Genomic DNA, 14,885 nt, shown 5'->3' with positions numbered 1-14,885 from the left:
AGCAGTTGCAATATCATTTTTTCTTTCAAAAAAGTTCTACTTTTATTTTTTAAATACTGTCCTTGAGCTCCAGTCAAGTGGATTTGGCGGTGTTTTTTTTTTTTCTAGGAGTACTTATATGCTACCATTTCTTGCTATGAGAGAAAAAAATATTCTCTTTTGTCTGGGATAAGCACGATTTTAGGTTTCGGATCACTTGAAGGCCTATTTGAAACCAAGGAGACATGGGTGATGGATTTCCGTGATGGCTTCTGTGCTCCAGTGGCGCAATCGGTCAGCGCGCGGTACTTATATGGCAGTATCTGTTGAGCAATGCCGAGGTTGTGAGTTCGAGCCTCACCTGGAGCATGCAGTTTCTTGCTTTTTTGCCTTTATTCATGGAAAATGTAATCTGCACTTGCACCCTATGGCCTGAGAACTTTACAACAGGGCAATAAGCGCCCAAAGAAACTCAAGTTTCTTTCCTCAAGGGTGCTTGAATGAGCTGTCTTTCTGTTACACTGACCACATTCTTTAAATTGTGGACCAGAACAGATAAAGAAAATGTGCGCCTTCTACTTGATGAAAAGAGGTGTGGAGAGCTGCGACATGGCTTTTCTCTTTCAGAAAACTCATTCTTCTGACTTTGTAGCTCAAACCGCTTGCAATTCTGTAGCAAGTTTACAAGGGAAAATAAAAACAAAGATTTTGCCACCCTTACCTTGTAAAGTAAGAGAACGGATGCCTTCTGAAAGAAAAAAAAAGTCTTTGCTGTCATCTAGCGAAAGCCCCAGTGGCCTAATGGATAAGGCACTGGCCTCCTAAGACAGGGATTGTGGGTTCGAGTCCCATCTGGGGTGTTTGAGATCTTGCTTGACTCTTTCAAGTCACATCTAAAGCAAGGCTTTAGAATAAAACCTTTAGGACTTCCCTTTCCTGTTGCCTTAATTAATATGTGTGCCTTCTCCTAGTAGAACTCAGATTAGTTCAGCAGCATGCTATCAACTGAATGGAAACTTCTGCAAGATGGCTACAAGTCCTCTTGTCCAAAACCAAATCTCCTGCAATGTTTCTGCCAAACAATATGTTCAACTCCCCACAAAGGAAACGCTGCTTTTATTAGGAAAGAGCTTTGCATTTTCTCCGACATTCTCCAGACATCCCATTGTGGCATGCAAATCCGGTGGCCTAAAATCTTCAAGCAAAAAAGCCACCCTGACAAGTATCGTTGGTAAGCTTAATTTGCAGGAAGGCATTTTATGTCCTTTTTGTGCCAGTTTCAGAAATGTTTTTCCTGATGTATCAACATGTATACGAATAGCAATCAGAATCGCTCCTTAGAGGTGTGCTTCCTTTGCTTCATATGACATGGTGTTGTTGCATTTGTTGAGATTCACACTGATAGCCACTGCTTTGGGACACATTCAGAAGTCTTCTTGCCGCAAGCAGTCAGAAATAGAATCTGACGTGGATCGGCAGATTTTCTGAAAAATAGAGCATCAAAATGCTCAACACAGTTGCTGGATAGTGGCATTTCAAATGTATTAACAACTCTTGTGTTTTATCTGGGTTTACCCACAAACGGACCTTGATCCAAAGGTACTTGGTATTACCTGCCACTTCTTGCTTTACAGTGGATATTTAGTAACTTTTCAAACATGCATGAATATATCCCTAACACGTCACGATAGCAGTTGCAATATCATTTTTTCTTTCAAAAAAGTTCTACTTTTATTTTTTAAATACTGTCCTTGAGCTCCAGTCAAGTGGATTTGGCGGTGTTTTTTTTTTTTCTAGGAGTACTTATATGCTACCATTTCTTGCTATGAGAGAAAAAAATATTCTCTTTTGTCTGGGATAAGCACGATTTTAGGTTTCGGATCACTTGAAGGCCTATTTGAAACCAAGGAGACATGGGTGATGGATTTCCGTGATGGCTTCTGTGCTCCAGTGGCGCAATCGGTCAGCGCGCGGTACTTATATGGCAGTATCTGTTGAGCAATGCCGAGGTTGTGAGTTCGAGCCTCACCTGGAGCATGCAGTTTCTTGCTTTTTTGCCTTTATTCATGGAAAATGTAATCTGCACTTGCACCCTATGGCCTGAGAACTTTACAACAGGGCAATAAGCGCCCAAAGAAACTCAAGGTTCTTTCCTCAAGGGTGCTTGAATGAGCTGTCTTTCTGTTACACTGACCACATTCTTTAAATTGTGGACCAGAACAGATAAAGAAAATGTGCGCCTTCTACTTGATGAAAAGAGGTGTGGAGAGCTGCGACATGGCTTTTCTCTTTCAGAAAACTCATTCTTCTGACTTTGTAGCTCAAACCGCTTGCAATTCTGTAGCAAGTTTACAAGGGAAAATAAAAACAAAGATTTTGCCACCCTTACCTTGTAAAGTAAGAGAACGGATGCCTTCTGAAAGAAAAAAAAAGTCTTTGCTGTCATCTAGCGAAAGCCCCAGTGGCCTAATGGATAAGGCACTGGCCTCCTAAGCCAGGGATTGTGGGTTCGAGTCCCATCTGGGGTGTTTGAGATCTTGCTTGACTCTTTCAAGTCACATCTAAAGCAAGGCTTTAGAATAAAACCTTTAGGACTTCCCTTTCCTGTTGCCTTAATTAATATGTGTGCCTTCTCCTAGTAGAACTCAGATTAGTTCAGCAGCATGCTATCAACTGAATGGAAACTTCTGCAAGATGGCTACAAGTCCTCTTGTCCAAAACCAAATCTCCTGCAATGTTTCTGCCAAACAATATGTTCAACTCCCCACAAAGGAAACGCTGCTTTTATTAGGAAAGAGCTTTGCATTTTCTCCGACATTCTCCAGACATCCCATTGTGGCATGCAAATCCGGTGGCCTAAAATCTTCAAGCAAAAAAGCCACCCTGACAAGTATCGTTGGTAAGCTTAATTTGCAGGAAGGCATTTTATGTCCTTTTTGTGCCAGTTTCAGAAATGTTTTTCCTGATGTATCAACATGTATACGAATAGCAATCAGAATCGCTCCTTAGAGGTGTGCTTCCTTTGCTTCATATGACATGGTGTTGTTGCATTTGTTGAGATTCACACTGATAGCCACTGCTTTGGGACACATTCAGAAGTCTTCTTGCCGCAAGCAGTCAGAAATAGAATCTGACGTGGATCGGCAGATTTTCTGAAAAATAGAGCATCAAAATGCTCAACACAGTTGCTGGATAGTGGCATTTCAAATGTATTAACAACTCTTGTGTTTTATCTGGGTTTACCCACAAACGGACCTTGATCCAAAGGTACTTGGTATTACCTGCCACTTCTTGCTTTACAGTGGATATTTAGTAACTTTTCAAACATGCATGAATATATCCCTAACACGTCACGATAGCAGTTGCAATATCATTTTTTCTTTCAAAAAAGTTCTACTTTTATTTTTAAAATACTGTCCTTGAGCTCCAGTCAAGTGGATTTGGCGGTGTTTTTTTTTTTCTAGGAGTACTTATATGCTACCATTTCTTGCTATGAGAGAAAAAATATTCTCTTTTGTCTGGGATAAGCACGATTTTAGGTTTCGGATCACTTGAAGGCCTATTTGAAACCAAGGAGACATGGGTGATGGATTTCCGTGATGGCTTCTGTGCTCCAGTGGCGCAATCGGTCAGCGCGCGGTACTTATATGGCAGTATCTGTTGAGCAATGCCGAGGTTGTGAGTTCGAGCCTCACCTGGAGCATGCAGTTTCTTGCTTTTTGCCTTTATTCATGGAAAATGTAATCTGCACTTGCACCCTATGGCCTGACAACTTTACAACAGGGCAATAAGCGCCCAAAGAAACTCAAGGTTCTTTCCTCAAGGGTGCTTGAATGAGCTGTCTTTCTGTTACACTGACCACATTCTTTAAATTGTGGACCAGAACAGATAAAGAAAATGTGCGCCTTCTACTTGATGAAAAGAGGTGTGGAGAGCTGCGACATGGCTTTTCTCTTTCAGAAAACTCATTCTTCTGACTTTGTAGCTCAAACCGCTTGCAATTCTGTAGCAAGTTTACAAGGGAAAATAAAAACAAAGATTTTGCCACCCTTACCTTGTAAAGTAAGAGAACGGATGCCTTCTAAAAGAAAAAAAAAGTCTTTGCTGTCATCTAGCGAAAGCCCCAGTGGCCTAATGGATAAGGCACTGGCCTCCTAAGCCAGGGATTGTGGGTTCGAGTCCCATCTGGGGTGTTTGAGATCTTGCTTGACTCTTTCAAGTCACATCTAAAGCAAGGCTTTAGAATAAAACCTTTAGGACTTCCCTTTCCTGTTGCCTTAATTAATATGCGTGCCTTCTCCTAGTAGAACTCAGATTAGTTCAGCAGCATGCTATCAACTGAATGGAAACTTCTGCAAGATGGCTACAAGTCCTCTTGTCCAAAACCAAATCTCCTGCAATGTTTCTGCCAAACAATATGTTCAACTCCCCACAAAGGAAACGCTGCTTTTATTAGGAAAGAGCTTTGCATTTTCTCCGACATTCTCCAGACATCCCATTGTGGCATGCAAATCCGGTGGCCTAAAATCTTCAAGCAAAAAAGCCACCCTGACAAGTATCGTTGGTAAGCTTAATTTGCAGGAAGGCATTTTATGTCCTTTTTGTGCCAGTTTCAGAAATGTTTTTCCTGATGTATCAACATGTATACGAATAGCAATCAGAATCGCTCCTTAGAGGTGTGCTTCCTTTGCTTCATATGACATGGTGTTGTTGCATTTGTTGAGATTCACACTGATAGCCACTGCTTTGGGACACATTCAGAAGTCTTCTTGCCGCAAGCAGTCAGAAATAGAATCTGACGTGGATCGGCAGATTTTCTGAAAAATAGAGCATCAAAATGCTCAACACAGTTGCTGGATAGTGGCATTTCAAATGTATTAACAACTCTTGTGTTTTATCTGGGTTTACCCACAAACGGACCTTGATCCAAAGGTACTTGGTATTACCTGCCACTTCTTGCTTTACAGTGGATATTTAGTAACTTTTCAAACATGCATGAATATATCCCTAACACGTCACGATAGCAGTTGCAATATCATTTTTTCTTTCAAAAAAGTTCTACTTTTATTTTTAAAATACTGTCCTTGAGCTCCAGTCAAGTGGATTTGGCGGTGTTTTTTTTTTTCTAGGAGTACTTATATGCTACCATTTCTTGCTATGAGAGAAAAAATATTCTCTTTTGTCTGGGATAAGCACGATTTTAGGTTTCGGATCACTTGAAGGCCTATTTGAAACCAAGGAGACATGGGTGATGGATTTCCGTGATGGCTTCTGTGCTCCAGTGGCGCAATCGGTCAGCGCGCGGTACTTATATGGCAGTATCTGTTGAGCAATGCCGAGGTTGTGAGTTCGAGCCTCACCTGGAGCATGCAGTTTCTTGCTTTTTGCCTTTATTCATGGAAAATGTAATCTGCACTTGCACCCTATGGCCTGACAACTTTACAACAGGGCAATAAGCGCCCAAAGAAACTCAAGGTTCTTTCCTCAAGGGTGCTTGAATGAGCTGTCTTTCTGTTACACTGACCACATTCTTTAAATTGTGGACCAGAACAGATAATGAAAATGTGCGCCTTCTACTTGATGAAAAGAGGTGTGGAGAGCTGCGACATGGCTTTTCTCTTTCAGAAAACTCATTCTTCTGACTTTGTAGCTCAAACCGCTTGCAATTCTGTAGCAAGTTTACAAGGGAAAATAAAAACAAAGATTTTGCCACCCTTACCTTGTAAAGTAAGAGAACGGATGCCTTCTAAAAGAAAAAAAAAGTCTTTGCTGTCATCTAGCGAAAGCCCCAGTGGCCTAATGGATAAGGCACTGGCCTCCTAAGCCAGGGATTGTGGGTTCGAGTCCCATCTGGGGTGTTTGAGATCTTGCTTGACTCTTTCAAGTCACATCTAAAGCAAGGCTTTAGAATAAAACCTTTAGGACTTCCCTTTCCTGTTGCCTTAATTAATATGTGTGCCTTCTCCTAGTAGAACTCAGATTAGTTCAGCAGCATGCTATCAACTGAATGGAAACTTCTGCAAGATGGCTACAAGTCCTCTTGTCCAAAACCAAATCTCCTGCAATGTTTCTGCCAAACAATATGTTCAACTCCCCACAAAGGAAACGCTGCTTTTATTAGGAAAGAGCTTTGCATTTTCTCCGACATTCTCCAGACATCCCATTGTGGCATGCAAATCCGGTGGCCTAAAATCTTCAAGCAAAAAAGCCACCCTGACAAGTATCGTTGGTAAGCTTAATTTGCAGGAAGGCATTTTATGTCCTTTTTGTGCCAGTTTCAGAAATGTTTTTCCTGATGTATCAACATGTATACGAATAGCAATCAGAATCGCTCCTTAGAGGTGTGCTTCCTTTGCTTCATATGACATGGTGTTGTTGCATTTGTTGAGATTCACACTGATAGCCACTGCTTTGGGACACATTCAGAAGTCTTCTTGCCGCAAGCAGTCAGAAATAGAATCTGACGTGGATCGGCAGATTTTCTGAAAAATAGAGCATCAAAATGCTCAACACAGTTGCTGGATAGTGGCATTTCAAATGTATTAACAACTCTTGTGTTTTATCTGGGTTTACCCACAAACGGACCTTGATCCAAAGGTACTTGGTATTACCTGCCACTTCTTGCTTTACAGTGGATATTTAGTAACTTTTCAAACATGCATGAATATATCCCTAACACGTCACGATAGCAGTTGCAATATCATTTTTTCTTTCAAAAAAGTTCTACTTTTATTTTTAAAATACTGTCCTTGAGCTCCAGTCAAGTGGATTTGGCGGTGTTTTTTTTTTCTAGGAGTACTTATATGCTACCATTTCTTGCTATGAGAGAAAAAATATTCTCTTTTGTCTGGGATAAGCACGATTTTAGGTTTCGGATCACTTGAAGGCCTATTTGAAACCAAGGAGACATGGGTGATGGATTTCCGTGATGGCTTCTGTGCTCCAGTGGCGCAATCGGTCAGCGCGCGGTACTTATATGGCAGTATCTGTTGAGCAATGCCGAGGTTGTGAGTTCGAGCCTCACCTGGAGCATGCAGTTTCTTGCTTTTTGCCTTTATTCATGGAAAATGTAATCTGCACTTGCACCCTATGGCCTGACAACTTTACAACAGGGCAATAAGCGCCCAAAGAAACTCAAGGTTCTTTCCTCAAGGGTGCTTGAATGAGCTGTCTTTCTGTTACACTGACCACATTCTTTAAATTGTGGACCAGAACAGATAAAGAAAATGTGCGCCTTCTACTTGATGAAAAGAGGTGTGGAGAGCTGCGACATGGCTTTTCTCTTTCAGAAAACTCATTCTTCTGACTTTGTAGCTCAAACCGCTTGCAATTCTGTAGCAAGTTTACAAGGGAAAATAAAAACAAAGATTTTGCCACCCTTACCTTGTAAAGTAAGAGAACGGATGCCTTCTAAAAGAAAAAAAAAGTCTTTGCTGTCATCTAGCGAAAGCCCCAGTGGCCTAATGGATAAGGCACTGGCCTCCTAAGCCAGGGATTGTGGGTTCGAGTCCCATCTGGGGTGTTTGAGATCTTGCTTGACTCTTTCACGTCACATCTAAATCAAGGCTTTAGAATAAAACCTTTAGGAGTTCCCTTTCCTGTTGCCTTAATTAATATGCGTGCCTTCTCCTAGTAGAACTCAGATTAGTTCAGCAGCATGCTATCAACTGAATGGAAACTTCTGCAAGATGGCTACAAGTCCTCTTGTCCAAAACCAAATCTCCTGCAATGTTTCTGCCAAACAATATGTTCAACTCCCCACAAAGGAAACGCTGCTTTTATTAGGAAAGAGCTTTGCATTTTCTCCGACATTCTCCAGACATCCCATTGTGGCATGCAAATCCGGTGGCCTAAAATCTTCAAGCAAAAAAGCCACCCTGACAAGTATCGTTGGTAAGCTTAATTTGCAGGAAGGCATTTTATGTCCTTTTTGTGCCAGTTTCAGAAATGTTTTTCCTGATGTATCAACATGTATACGAATAGCAATCAGAATTGCTCCTTAGAGGTGTGCTTCCTTTGCTTCATATGACATGGTGTTGTTGCATTTGTTGAGATTCACACTGATAGCCACTGCTTTGGGACACATTCAGAAGTCTTCTTGCCGCAAGCAGTCAGAAATAGAATCTGACGTGGATCGGCAGATTTTCTGAAAAATAGAGCATCAAAATGCTCAACACAGTTGCTGGATAGTGGCATTTCAAATGTATTAACAACTCTTGTGTTTTATCTGGGTTTACCCACAAACAGACCTTGATCCAAAGGTACTTGGTATTACCTGCCACTTCTTGCTTTACAGTGGATATTTAGTAACTTTTCAAACATGCATGAATATATCCCTAACACGTCACGATAGCAGTTGCAATATCATTTTTTCTTTCAAAAAAGTTCTACTTTTATTTTTAAAATACTGTCCTTGAGCTCCAGTCAAGTGGATTTGGCGGTGTTTTTTTTTTTCTAGGAGTACTTATATGCTACCATTTCTTGCTATGAGAGAAAAAATATTCTCTTTTGTCTGGGATAAGCACGATTTTAGGTTTCGGATCACTTGAAGGCCTATTTGAAACCAAGGAGACATGGGTGATGGATTTCCGTGATGGCTTCTGTGCTCCAGTGGCGCAATCGGTCAGCGCGCGGTACTTATATGGCAGTATCTGTTGAGCAATGCCGAGGTTGTGAGTTCGAGCCTCACCTGGAGCATGCAGTTTCTTGCTTTTTGCCTTTATTCATGGAAAATGTAATCTGCACTTGCACCCTATGGCCTGACAACTTTACAACAGGGCAATAAGCGCCCAAAGAAACTCAAGGTTCTTTCCTCAAGGGTGCTTGAATGAGCTGTCTTTCTGTTACACTGACCACATTCTTTAAATTGTGGACCAGAACAGATAAAGAAAATGTGCGCCTTCTACTTGATGAAAAGAGGTGTGGAGAGCTGCGACATGGCTTTTCTCTTTCAGAAAACTCATTCTTCTGACTTTGTAGCTCAAACCGCTTGCAATTCTGTAGCAAGTTTACAAGGGAAAATAAAAACAAAGATTTTGCCACCCTTACCTTGTAAAGTAAGAGAACGGATGCCTTCTAAAAGAAAAAAAAAGTCTTTGCTGTCATCTAGCGAAAGCCCCAGTGGCCTAATACATAAGGCACTGGCCTCCTAAGCCAGGGATTGTGGGTTTGTAGTCCCATCTGGGGTGTTTGAGATCTTGCTTGACTCTTTCAAGTCACATCTAAAGCAAGGCTTTAGAATAAAACCTTTAGGACTTCCCTTTCCTGTTGCCTTAATTAATATGTGTGCCTTCTCCTAGTAGAACTCAGATTAGTTCAGCAGCATGCTATCAACTGAATGGAAACTTCTGCAAGATGGCTACAAGTCCTCTTGTCCAAAACCAAATCTCCTGCAATGTTTCTGCCAAACAATATGTTCAACTCCCCACAAAGGAAACGCTGCTTTTATTAGGAAAGAGCTTTGCATTTTCTCCGACATTCTCCAGACATCCCATTGTGGCATGCAAATCCGGTGGCCTAAAATCTTCAAGCAAAAAAGCCACCCTGACAAGTATCGTTGGTAAGCTTAATTTGCAGGAAGGCATTTTATGTCCTTTTTGTGCCAGTTTCAGAAATGTTTTTCCTGATGTATCAACATGTATACGAATAGCAATCAGAATCGCTCCTTAGAGGTGTGCTTCCTTTGCTTCATATGACATGGTGTTGTTGCATTTGTTGAGATTCACACTGATAGCCACTGCTTTGGGACACATTCAGAAGTCTTCTTGCCGCAAGCAGTCAGAAATAGAATCTGACGTGGATCGGCAGATTTTCTGAAAAATAGAGCATCAAAATGCTCAACACAGTTGCTGGATAGTGGCATTTCAAATGTATTAACAACTCTTGTGTTTTATCTGGGTTTACCCACAAACGGACCTTGATCCAAAGGTACTTGGTATTACCTGCCACTTCTTGCTTTACAGTGGATATTTAGTAACTTTTCAAACATGCATGAATATATCCCTAACACGTCACGATAGCAGTTGCAATATCATTTTGTCTTTCAAAAAAGTTCTACTTTTATTTTTAAAATACTGTCCTTGAGCTCCAGTCAAGTGGATTTGGCGGTGTTTTTTTTTTTCTAGGAGTACTTATATGCTACCATTTCTTGCTATGAGAGAAAAAATATTCTCTTTTGTCTGGGATAAGCACGATTTTAGGTTTTGGATCACTTGAAGGCCTATTTGAAACCAAGGAGACATGGGTGATGGATTTCCGTGATGGCTTCTGTGCTCCAGTGGCGCAATCGGTCAGCGCGTGGTACTTATATGGCAGTATCTGTTGAGCAATGCCGAGGTTGTGAGTTCGAGCCTCACCTGGAGCATGCAGTTTCTTGCTTTTTGCCTTTATTCATGGAAAATGTAATCTGCACTTGCACCCTATGGCCTGACAACTTTACAACAGGGCAATAAGCGCCCAAAGAAACTCAAGGTTCTTTCCTCAAGGGTGCTTGAATGAGCTGTCTTTCTGTTACACTGACCACATTCTTTAAATTGTGGACCAGAACAGATAAAGAAATTGTGCGCCTTCTACTTGATGAAAAGAGGTGTGGAGAGCTGCGACATGGCTTTTCTCTTTCAGAAAACTCATTCTTCTGACTTTGTAGCTCAAACCGCTTGCAATTCTGTAGCAAGTTTACAAGGGAAAATAAAAACAAAGATTTTGCCACCCTTACCTTGTAAAGTAAGAGAACGGATGCCTTCTAAAAGAAAAAAAAAGTCTTTGCTGTCATCTAGCGAAAGCCCCAGTGGCCTAATGGATAAGGCACTGGCCTCCTAAGCCAGGGATTGTGGGTTCGAGTCCCATCTGGGGTGTTTGAGATCTTGCTTGACTCTTTCAAGTCACATCTAAAGCAAGGCTTTAGAATAAAACCTTTAGGACTTCCCTTTCCTGTTGCCTTAATTAATATGTGTGCCTTCTCCTAGTAGAACTCAGATTAGTTCAGCAGCATGCTATCAACTGAATGGAAACTTCTGCAAGATGGCTACAAGTCCTCTTGTCCAAAACCAAATCTCCTGCAATGTTTCTGCCAAACAATATGTTCAACTCCCCACAAAGGAAACGCTGCTTTTATTAGGAAAGAGCTTTGCATTTTCTCCGACATTCTCCAGACATCCCATTGTGGCATGCAAATCCGGTGGCCTAAAATCTTCAAGCAAAAAAGCCACCCTGACAAGTATCGTTGGTAAGCTTAATTTGCAGGAAGGCATTTTATGTCCTTTTTGTGCCAGTTTCAGAAATGTTTTTCCTGATGTATCAACATGTATACGAATAGCAATCAGAATCGCTCCTTAGAGGTGTGCTTCCTTTGCTTCATATGACATGGTGTTGTTGCATTTGTTGAGATTCACACTGATAGCCACTGCTTTGGGACACATTCAGAAGTCTTCTTGCCGCAAGCAGTCAGAAATAGAATCTGACGTGGATCGGCAGATTTTCTGAAAAATAGAGCATCAAAATGCTCAACACAGTTGCTGGATAGTGGCATTTCAAATGTATTAACAACTCTTGTGTTTTATCTGGGTTTACCCACAAACAGACCTTGATCCAAAGGTACTTGGTATTACCTGCCACTTCTTGCTTTACAGTGGATATTTAGTAACTTTTCAAACATGCATGAATATATCCCTAACACGTCACGATAGCAGTTGCAATATCATTTTTTCTTTCAAAAAAGTTCTACTTTTATTTTTAAAATACTGTCCTTGAGCTCCAGTCAAGTGGATTTGGCGGTGTTTTTTTTTTTCTAGGAGTACTTATATGCTACCATTTCTTGCTATGAGAGAAAAAATATTCTCTTTTGTCTGGGATAAGCACGATTTTAGGTTTCGGATCACTTGAAGGCCTATTTGAAACCAAGGAGACATGGGTGATGGATTTCCGTGATGGCTTCTGTGCTCCAGTGGCGCAATCGGTCAGCGCGCGGTACTTATATGGCAGTATCTGTTGAGCAATGCCGAGGTTGTGAGTTCGAGCCTCACCTGGAGCATGCAGTTTCTTGCTTTTTGCCTTTATTCATGGAAAATGTAATCTGCACTTGCACCCTATGGCCTGACAACTTTACAACAGGGCAATAAGCGCCCAAAGAAACTCAAGGTTCTTTCCTCAAGGGTGCTTGAATGAGCTGTCTTTCTGTTACACTGACCACATTCTTTAAATTGTGGACCAGAACAGATAAAGAAAATGTGCGCCTTCTACTTGATGAAAAGAGGTGTGGAGAGCTGCGACATGGCTTTTCTCTTTCAGAAAACTCATTCTTCTGACTTTGTAGCTCAAACCGCTTGCAATTCTGTAGCAAGTTTACAAGGGAAAATAAAAACAAAGATTTTGCCACCCTTACCTTGTAAAGTAAGAGAACGGATGCCTTCTAAAAGAAAAAAAAAGTCTTTGCTGTCATCTAGCGAAAGCCCCAGTGGCCTAATACATAAGGCACTGGCCTCCTAAGCCAGGGATTGTGGGTTCGTAGTCCCATCTGGGGTGTTTGAGATCTTGCTTGACTCTTTCAAGTCACATCTAAAGCAAGGCTTTAGAATAAAACCTTTAGGACTTCCCTTTCCTGTTGCCTTAATTAATATGTGTGCCTTCTCCTAGTAGAACTCAGATTAGTTCAGCAGCATGCTATCAACTGAATGGAAACTTCTGCAAGATGGCTACAAGTCCTCTTGTCCAAAACCAAATCTCCTGCAATGTTTCTGCCAAACAATATGTTCAACTCCCCACAAAGGAAACGCTGCTTTTATTAGGAAAGAGCTTTGCATTTTCTCCGACATTCTCCAGACATCCCATTGTGGCATGCAAATCCGGTGGCCTAAAATCTTCAAGCAAAAAAGCCACCCTGACAAGTATCGTTGGTAAGCTTAATTTGCAGGAAGGCATTTTATGTCCTTTTTGTGCCAGTTTCAGAAATGTTTTTCCTGATGTATCAACATGTATACGAATAGCAATCAGAATCGCTCCTTAGAGGTGTGCTTCCTTTGCTTCATATGACATGGTGTTGTTGCATTTGTTGAGATTCACACTGATAGCCACTGCTTTGGGACACATTCAGAAGTCTTCTTGCCGCAAGCAGTCAGAAATAGAATCTGACGTGGATCGGCAGATTTTCTGAAAAATAGAGCATCAAAATGCTCAACACAGTTGCTGGATAGTGGCATTTCAAATGTATTAACAACTCTTGTGTTTTATCTGGGTTTACCCACAAACGGACCTTGATCCAAAGGTACTTGGTATTACCTGCCACTTCTTGCTTTACAGTGGATATTTAGTAACTTTTCAAACATGCATGAATATATCCCTAACACGTCACGATAGCAGTTGCAATATCATTTTTTCTTTCAAAAAAGTTCTACTTTTATTTTTAAAATACTGTCCTTGAGCTCCAGTCAAGTGGATTTGGCGGTGTTTTTTTTTTCTAGGAGTACTTATATGCTACCATTTCTTGCTATGAGAGAAAAAATATTCTCTTTTGTCTGGGATAAGCACGATTTTAGGTTTCGGATCACTTGAAGGCCTATTTGAAACCAAGGAGACATGGGTGATGGATTTCCGTGATGGCTTCTGTGCTCCAGTGGCGCAATCGGTCAGCGCGCGGTACTTATATGGCAGTATCTGTTGAGCAATGCCGAGGTTGTGAGTTCGAGCCTCACCTGGAGCATGCAGTTTCTTGCTTTTTGCCTTTATTCATGGAAAATGTAATCTGCACTTGCACCCTATGGCCTGACAACTTTACAACAGGGCAATAAGCGCCCAAAGAAACTCAAGGTTCTTTCCTCAAGGGTGCTTGAATGAGCTGTCTTTCTGTTACACTGACCACATTCTTTAAATTGTGGACCAGAACAGATAAAGAAAATGTGCGCCTTCTACTTGATGAAAAGAGGTGTGGAGAGCTGCGACATGGCTTTTCTCTTTCAGAAAACTCATTCTTCTGACTTTGTAGCTCAAACCGCTTGCAATTCTGTAGCAAGTTTACAAGGGAAAATAAAAACAAAGATTTTGCCACCCTTACCTTGTAAAGTAAGAGAACGGATGCCTTCTAAAAGAAAAAAAAAGTCTTTGCTGTCATCTAGCGAAAGCCCCAGTGGCCTAATGGATAAGGCACTGGCCTCCTAAGCCAGGGATTGTGGGTTCGAGTCCCATCTGGGGTGTTTGAGATCTTGCTTGACTCTTTCACGTCACATCTAAATCAAGGCTTTAGAATAAAACCTTTAGGAGTTCCCTTTTTCTGTTGCCTTAATTAATATGCGTGCCTTCTCCTAGTAGAACTCAGATTAGTTCAGCAGCATGCTATCAACTGAATGGAAACTTCTGCAAGATGGCTACAAGTCCTCTTGTCCAAAACCAAATCTCCTGCAATGTTTCTGCCAAACAATATGTTCAACTCCCCACAAAGGAAACACTGCTTTTATTAGGAAAGAGCTTTGCATTTTCTCCGACATTCTCCAGACATCCCATTGTGGCATGCAAATCCGGTGGCCTAAAATCTTCAAGCAAAAAAGCCACCCTGACAAGTATCGTTGGTAAGCTTAATTTGCAGGAAGGCATTTTATGTCCTTTTTGTGCCAGTTTCAGAAATGTTTTTCCTGATGTATCAACATGTATACGAATAGCAATCAGAATCGCTCCTTAGAGGTGTGCTTCCTTTGCTTCATATGACATGGTGTTGTTGCATTTGTTGAGATTCACACTGATAGCCACTGCTTTGGGACACATTCAGAAGTCTTCTTGCCGCAAGCAGTCAGAAATAGAATCTGACGTGGATCGGCAGATTTTCTGAAAAATAGAGCATCAAAATGCTCAACACAGTTGCTGGATAGTGGCATTTCAAATGTATTAACAACTCTTGTGTTTTATCTGGGTTTACCCACAAA

The 14,885-nt window shown here is 41.2% G+C and overlaps 16 non-coding genes across 16 annotated transcripts; all 16 read left to right on the top strand.

Annotated features, from left to right (window-relative positions):
- Window positions 1–255: 255 nt before the first annotated feature.
- On the top strand, window positions 256–348 carry TRNAI-UAU (transfer RNA isoleucine (anticodon UAU)). Its single transcript is given in 2 exon segments — window positions 256–293; window positions 313–348. It is a non-coding gene; the product is annotated as a tRNA-Ile (tRNA).
- A 418-nt stretch (window positions 349–766) lies between these two features.
- Window positions 767–839, top strand: TRNAR-CCU (transfer RNA arginine (anticodon CCU)). The gene has a single exon. It is a non-coding gene; the product is annotated as a tRNA-Arg (tRNA).
- A 1,084-nt stretch (window positions 840–1,923) lies between these two features.
- On the top strand, window positions 1,924–2,016 carry TRNAI-UAU (transfer RNA isoleucine (anticodon UAU)). The gene is given in 2 exon segments: window positions 1,924–1,961; window positions 1,981–2,016. It is a non-coding gene; the product is annotated as a tRNA-Ile (tRNA).
- A 418-nt stretch (window positions 2,017–2,434) lies between these two features.
- Window positions 2,435–2,507, top strand: TRNAR-CCU (transfer RNA arginine (anticodon CCU)). Its single transcript has one exon. It is a non-coding gene; the product is annotated as a tRNA-Arg (tRNA).
- Window positions 2,508–3,589: 1,082 nt separating this feature from the next.
- TRNAI-UAU (transfer RNA isoleucine (anticodon UAU)) lies at window positions 3,590–3,682 on the top strand. Its single transcript is given in 2 exon segments — window positions 3,590–3,627; window positions 3,647–3,682. It is a non-coding gene; the product is annotated as a tRNA-Ile (tRNA).
- Window positions 3,683–4,099: 417 nt separating this feature from the next.
- Window positions 4,100–4,172, top strand: TRNAR-CCU (transfer RNA arginine (anticodon CCU)). Its single transcript has one exon. It is a non-coding gene; the product is annotated as a tRNA-Arg (tRNA).
- Window positions 4,173–5,254: 1,082 nt separating this feature from the next.
- Window positions 5,255–5,347, top strand: TRNAI-UAU (transfer RNA isoleucine (anticodon UAU)). The gene is given in 2 exon segments: window positions 5,255–5,292; window positions 5,312–5,347. It is a non-coding gene; the product is annotated as a tRNA-Ile (tRNA).
- A 417-nt stretch (window positions 5,348–5,764) lies between these two features.
- On the top strand, window positions 5,765–5,837 carry TRNAR-CCU (transfer RNA arginine (anticodon CCU)). Its single transcript has one exon. It is a non-coding gene; the product is annotated as a tRNA-Arg (tRNA).
- Window positions 5,838–6,918: 1,081 nt separating this feature from the next.
- On the top strand, window positions 6,919–7,011 carry TRNAI-UAU (transfer RNA isoleucine (anticodon UAU)). The gene is given in 2 exon segments: window positions 6,919–6,956; window positions 6,976–7,011. It is a non-coding gene; the product is annotated as a tRNA-Ile (tRNA).
- A 417-nt stretch (window positions 7,012–7,428) lies between these two features.
- Window positions 7,429–7,501, top strand: TRNAR-CCU (transfer RNA arginine (anticodon CCU)). The gene has a single exon. It is a non-coding gene; the product is annotated as a tRNA-Arg (tRNA).
- A 1,082-nt stretch (window positions 7,502–8,583) lies between these two features.
- On the top strand, window positions 8,584–8,676 carry TRNAI-UAU (transfer RNA isoleucine (anticodon UAU)). The gene is given in 2 exon segments: window positions 8,584–8,621; window positions 8,641–8,676. It is a non-coding gene; the product is annotated as a tRNA-Ile (tRNA).
- A 1,573-nt stretch (window positions 8,677–10,249) lies between these two features.
- On the top strand, window positions 10,250–10,342 carry TRNAI-UAU (transfer RNA isoleucine (anticodon UAU)). The gene is given in 2 exon segments: window positions 10,250–10,287; window positions 10,307–10,342. It is a non-coding gene; the product is annotated as a tRNA-Ile (tRNA).
- A 417-nt stretch (window positions 10,343–10,759) lies between these two features.
- On the top strand, window positions 10,760–10,832 carry TRNAR-CCU (transfer RNA arginine (anticodon CCU)). The gene has a single exon. It is a non-coding gene; the product is annotated as a tRNA-Arg (tRNA).
- Window positions 10,833–11,914: 1,082 nt separating this feature from the next.
- On the top strand, window positions 11,915–12,007 carry TRNAI-UAU (transfer RNA isoleucine (anticodon UAU)). The gene is given in 2 exon segments: window positions 11,915–11,952; window positions 11,972–12,007. It is a non-coding gene; the product is annotated as a tRNA-Ile (tRNA).
- Window positions 12,008–13,579: 1,572 nt separating this feature from the next.
- Window positions 13,580–13,672, top strand: TRNAI-UAU (transfer RNA isoleucine (anticodon UAU)). Its single transcript is given in 2 exon segments — window positions 13,580–13,617; window positions 13,637–13,672. It is a non-coding gene; the product is annotated as a tRNA-Ile (tRNA).
- Window positions 13,673–14,089: 417 nt separating this feature from the next.
- On the top strand, window positions 14,090–14,162 carry TRNAR-CCU (transfer RNA arginine (anticodon CCU)). Its single transcript has one exon. It is a non-coding gene; the product is annotated as a tRNA-Arg (tRNA).
- The last annotated feature ends 723 nt before the right edge of the window (window positions 14,163–14,885 follow it).

Source organism: Lithobates pipiens, unplaced genomic scaffold (genome assembly GCF_037356315.1).
Source record: "Lithobates pipiens isolate NorthernLeopardFrog02 unplaced genomic scaffold, aLitPip1_a1.2 Scaffold_8, whole genome shotgun sequence".
Classification (NCBI taxonomy): Eukaryota; Metazoa; Chordata; class Amphibia; order Anura; family Ranidae; genus Lithobates; species Lithobates pipiens.
The sequence above is the reverse complement of the archived record's forward strand: the minus strand, read 5'-3'. Positions and strand labels throughout refer to the sequence as shown.